The sequence below is a fragment of the Mandrillus leucophaeus genome, unplaced genomic scaffold, assembly GCF_000951045.1.
Source record: "Mandrillus leucophaeus isolate KB7577 unplaced genomic scaffold, Mleu.le_1.0 Scaffold18, whole genome shotgun sequence".
Lineage (NCBI taxonomy): Eukaryota > Metazoa > Chordata > Mammalia > Primates > Cercopithecidae > Mandrillus > Mandrillus leucophaeus.
The window spans coordinates 4741768-4746950 of NW_012101809.1; the positions used below are offsets into that span (position 1 = coordinate 4741768).

The window sequence follows — 5183 nt, forward strand, 5'->3', positions numbered from 1 at the left end:
GTTCACTGTTCCAGAATAAAGCTGTGTCTGTTGGATAGCCAGTCTGATTTCTCCTCTTCCTCCTGGGAGTCGCATGTACTCTCTCCTACTTCCCTTAAACTCACCTGCATTCCTAAAGGATAATAGTAACCCTTATAAGTCTAATACATCCTTTCCTTTTTATTAGGTCTCGTCTTCCTTACCCTACTCTTTACAACAGGGCTTTATGCAGTCACCCCCACTACTTGGACTGCAACCCAAAAACGTGTCATCCCTACTATCTTCTGTCTAGTCATACTCCTATTCACCATTCTCAGCTACTCATAAATGCCCTGCCCTTGTTTACACTGCCAGTTTACACTTTTCCTCCAAACCATCGTACTGGATATCTCCTGGTACTATCCCCAGTCCACCACTCTTGACTCCCTCTTGGAGTGGATGGATGATCTTTGCTGACAGGGCACCCTCCAATACTTTCACCCTGATGAAGTCCTGTTCTTTGCTTTTATACTCACTCTTTTTCTCATTCTTGTTCTTATGCCACCCTCTACCTCTCCCCAGCTATCTCCACCACACTATTAATCTCACTCACTCTCTGCTAGCCGTTTTTAATCCTTCTTTAACAAACAATTGCTGGCTTTGTATTTCTCTTTCCTCCGAAATCGCTGAGACCTCAACTTACTCACTGCTAAAAAAAGGGGACTGTATATTTTTAAATGATGAGTGTTGTTTTTACCTAAATCAATCTGTCCTGGTGTATGACAACATAAAAAAAACTCAAGGATAGAGCCCAAAAACTCGCCAACCAAGCAAGTAATTATGCTGAACCCCCTTGGGCACTCTCTAAGTGGATGTCTTGGGTCCTTCCAATTCTTAGTCCTTTAATACCTGTTTTTCTCCTCCTCTTATTCAGACCTTGTGCCTTCTGTTTAGTTTCCGAATTCATCCAAAACCTTATCCAGGCCATCATCAATCATTCTATATGACAAATGCTCCTTCAAACAACCCCACAGTATCACCTCTTACCACAAAGTCTTCCTCTAGCTTAATCTCTCCCACTCTAGGTTCCCACGCCACCCCTAACCCCACTCAAAGCAGTCCTGAGAAACATCGCCAATTATCTCTCCATACCACCTCTCCAAAATTTTCTCTGCCCCAAAACTTCAACACTATTTTATGGCATTTTTCGTATTAATATAAGAAGACAGGAATATCAGGCCTCTGAGCTCAAGCGAAGCCATCATATCCCCTCTGACCTGCATGTATACATCCAGATGGCCTGAAGCAAGTGAAGAATCACAAAACAAGTGAAAATGGCTGGTTCCTGCCTTACCTGATGACATTCCACCATTGTGATTTGTTCCTGCCTCACCTTAACTGAGCGATTAACCTTGTGAAATCCTGGCCAGGCACAGTGGCTCACGCCTGTAATCCCAGCACTTTGGGAGGCCGAGGCAGGCAGATCACAAGGTCAGGAGATGGAGACCATCCTGGCTAACATGGTGAAACCCCATCTCTACTAAAAATACAAAAAATTAGCTGGGCATGGTGGCATGTGCCTGTAGTCCCAGCTACTCAGGAGGCCGAGGCAGGAGGATGACATGAATACAGGAGGCAGAGCTGGCAGTGAGCCGAGATCATGCCACTGCACTCCAGCCTGGGCAACAGAGCGAGACTCTGTCTCAAAAACAAAACAAAACAAAAAAAACCTTGTGAAATTCCTTCTCTTGGCTCAGAAGCTCCCCCATTGAGCACCTTGTGACCACCACCCCTGCCCACAAGAGAAAAACCCCCTTTGACTATAATTTTCCACTACCCACCCAAATCCTATAAAACTGCCCACCCCTATCTTCCTTGTTGATTCCTTTTTCGGACTCAGCCTGCCTACACCCAGGTAAAAATAAACAGCTTTATTGCTCACACAAAGCCTGTTTGGTGGTCCCTTCACACGGAAGTGCATGATACTAAGGTCCTCCCTTACCTGACACCTACAGCACTCCTGTTGTAACAAGCATCATCTTGGGTTCAGCGTAAATAAATCTCTCATTTGAGTGGCAAGTAGTTGAGTTTATAACTTTTACTTTCACCAAACCCAAAAGAGTTCATTTCAACTAATTCTTTGGTCAGATACTAGCCATTCATGCTTATAAGAAAAAGGATGGGTAAAGTACTAGGATCTGCATCTAACCTTAGCAGCATGGTAAGCAGAATAATGGCCTAATCCCCAGAACCTGTGATTATGTTACAATTACGTGGCAAAAGAGCATTAAGTTTGCAGGTGAAATTAACTATGCTAACTATATGGCATTAAATAGGAAGAGGAGCCTGAATTTTCCAGGAGGATCCAAGGATCCTAAAATGGGAAAGTGGGAAGGGGAGAGTCAGGGTCCAAGTGATGCATGTAAGAAAGATCTGACCTGCCATTGCAAGCTAGGAAGATGAGAGAAGACCGCAAGCCAAGGAATGCAGGAGGCCTCTAGAGGCTGGAAGACACAAGAAAACTGATTGCTCCCCAGAGTCTCCAGAAGGAATGCAGCCCTGCTGACACCCTGATTTCAGCTCATTGTAGCCCACTTCAGACTTCTGACTTCCAGAACTGTAGATAATAAATTTGTGTTGTTTTAAGCCCCTAAATCTATGATAATTTGTTACAGCAGCAGTAGGAAACTAATACACAGGGGATTAGGACAAAAGGCTAGAAAGAGATACAGACTAGAGAGTCAAACAAAAGTAGGCCTTCCTGTTCAGTGCCATACTACCCTTTCTTTAATGGTGGGCCAGAAAAAGCCCTTTGTTTCATTCTATTAGTTTTCCTTGAACCATATAATATAACCTGGTTGAGGAAATCTGCAGCATTAAAAAAAAAAAAATTATATCTTGATAAGCCAAATTCACTTACTATTTTTGGGTTCTTCAATGTTGCTATTTTCTCTTTCTCTTAAAATGAAGAATAATATTGTTGATGAAAAAAGCCAAATTCAGGACGGGTATGGTGCCTCATGCCTATAATCCCAGCACTTTGGGAGGCTGAGGTGGGTGGATCACATGAAGTGAGGAGTTCAAGACCATCCTGGCCAATATAGTGAAACCCTGTCTCTACTAAAAATACAAAAATTAGTCAGGCATGGTGGTACGCACCCGTAATCCCAGCTATTCGAGAGTGCCATCGTACTTCAGCCTGGGTGACAGAGCAAGACTCTGTCTCAAGAGAAACAAAACAAAACAAAAAAACTAAACTCTGTAAGATATTTGAAGTGATTTATTCTGAGCCAAATGTGAGAACCATGACCCATGACATAGCCTCAGGAGGTCCTGAGAACGTGTGCCCCAGGTGGTTGGGTTACAGCTTGATTTTATTTATGTTAGGGGATCAGAAGTTACGGGTAGACATTAGTCACTACATTTAGATATACATAGGTTTGGCCCTTCTGCACCGTCATGCCAAGCCAGCATCTGGGCCTGGAACTGGGCTGCAGCCCCTCAGCTTCACCCACCGCCTCCCATCCATGGACCCCTGCAAAGTGAATGAGTTTCGGGCCTTTGTAAAAACATTTTCAGGATCCGAGCGTTCTGCGCACTGAGGAAATGAGCTTCCTGAGGGAGTGGGTGGAGAGCACGGAGATAAAGTACCACCTACTACTCAGAAAGGTAAATCAGAAGAAAATACCAAAGAAAAACTTGATAGTAAGAAGGTAGAGGAAGACTTAAAGGCAGACGAAACATCAAGTAGGGAAAGTGAGCTAGAAATTGATAATTAAGGTGTGATTGAACCAGACACTGATGGCCCTCAAGAAATGGGATAACAGAGGTGATGATGGATCAGGCAAATGATAAGAAAGTGGCTGCTATTGAAGCCCTAAATAACAATGAACTGCAGAAAGCCATTGACTTATTCACAGATGCCATCAAGCTGAATCCTCACTTGGCCGTTTTGTATGCCAAGAAAGCCAGTGTCTTCGTCAAATTACAGAAGCCAAATTCCGCCATCTGGGACTGTGACAGAGCCATTGAAATAAATCCTGATTCAGCTCAGCCTTACAAGTGATGAGGGAAAGCACATAGACTTCTAGGCCACTGGGAAGAAGCAGCCCATGATCTTGCCCTTGCCTGTAAATTGGATTATGATGAAGATGCTAGTGCAATGCTGAAAGAAGTTCAACCTAGGGTACAGAAAATTGCAGAACATCGGAGAAAGTATGAGCAAAAACTTGAAGAGCAAGAGATCAAAGAAAGAACAGAAAGAGTTAAGAAGGCTCGAGAAGAGCACGAGAGAGCCCAGAGGGAAGAAGAAGCCAGTCAGGAGCTCAGTATGGCTCTTTTCCAGGTGGCCTTCCTGGGGGAATGCCTGGTAATTTTCCCCGAGGAATGCCTGGAATGGGAGAGGGAATGCCTGGAATGGCCGGAATGCCTGGACTCAATGAAATGCTTAGTGATCCAGAGGTTCTTGCAGCCATGCAGGATCCAGAAGTTATGGTGGCTCCTCTTTACTTAAGCTAATTTGTGTAGCGAGCTTGAATTCCTCCCCCTGAAAATGGGTTTTTCTTTTCTACATGGGCCTGGCTGCAAATTTTCCAAACTTTTACAACCTGCTTCCCTTTTAAATACAAGTTCCAGTTTTATGTCATTTCTTTGCTCATGCATATGAACATAGTGGTCAGAAGCAGCCAGGCCACATCTTGATTGCTTCGCTGCTGAGAAGTTTCCCCACCAGATACCCTAAATCATCACTCTCAGGTTTAAAGTGCCACAGACTCCTAGCACAGGGGCACAATGCCTGCAACTTCTTTGCTAACACACAACTAAAGTGACCTTTGCTCCAGTTTCCAATAAGTTCCTCATTTCCATCTGAGACCTCCTCAGCCTGGACTTCATTGTCCAGGTCAGTATCAGCATTTTGGTCACAACCATTTAACCAGTTTCTAGGAAGTTCCAACTTTTTTCTCATCTTCCTATCTTCATCTGAGCCCTCCAAGCTGTTCCAACTTCTGCCCCTTATCTAGTTCTCAAGCCGCTCCTATATTTTCAGGTATCTTTATAGCAATGCCACACTCCCAGTACCAATTTTCTGTATTAGTCTGCTCTTACCCTGCTATAAAGAAATACATGAGATTGGGTAATTTGTAAAGAAAAGAAGTTTAATTGGTTCACAGTTCTGCAGGTTGTACTGGAAGCATGAAGCCTTCTGGGAAGTCTCAGGAAACTTT

The 5183-nt window shown here is 43.8% G+C and overlaps 1 pseudogene; it reads left to right on the forward strand.

Moving 5' to 3' along the window:
• The first annotated feature begins 3485 nt into the window (after nt 1-3485).
• On the forward strand, nt 3486-4476 carry LOC105537840 (annotated as a pseudogene).
• The last annotated feature ends 707 nt before the right edge of the window (nt 4477-5183 follow it).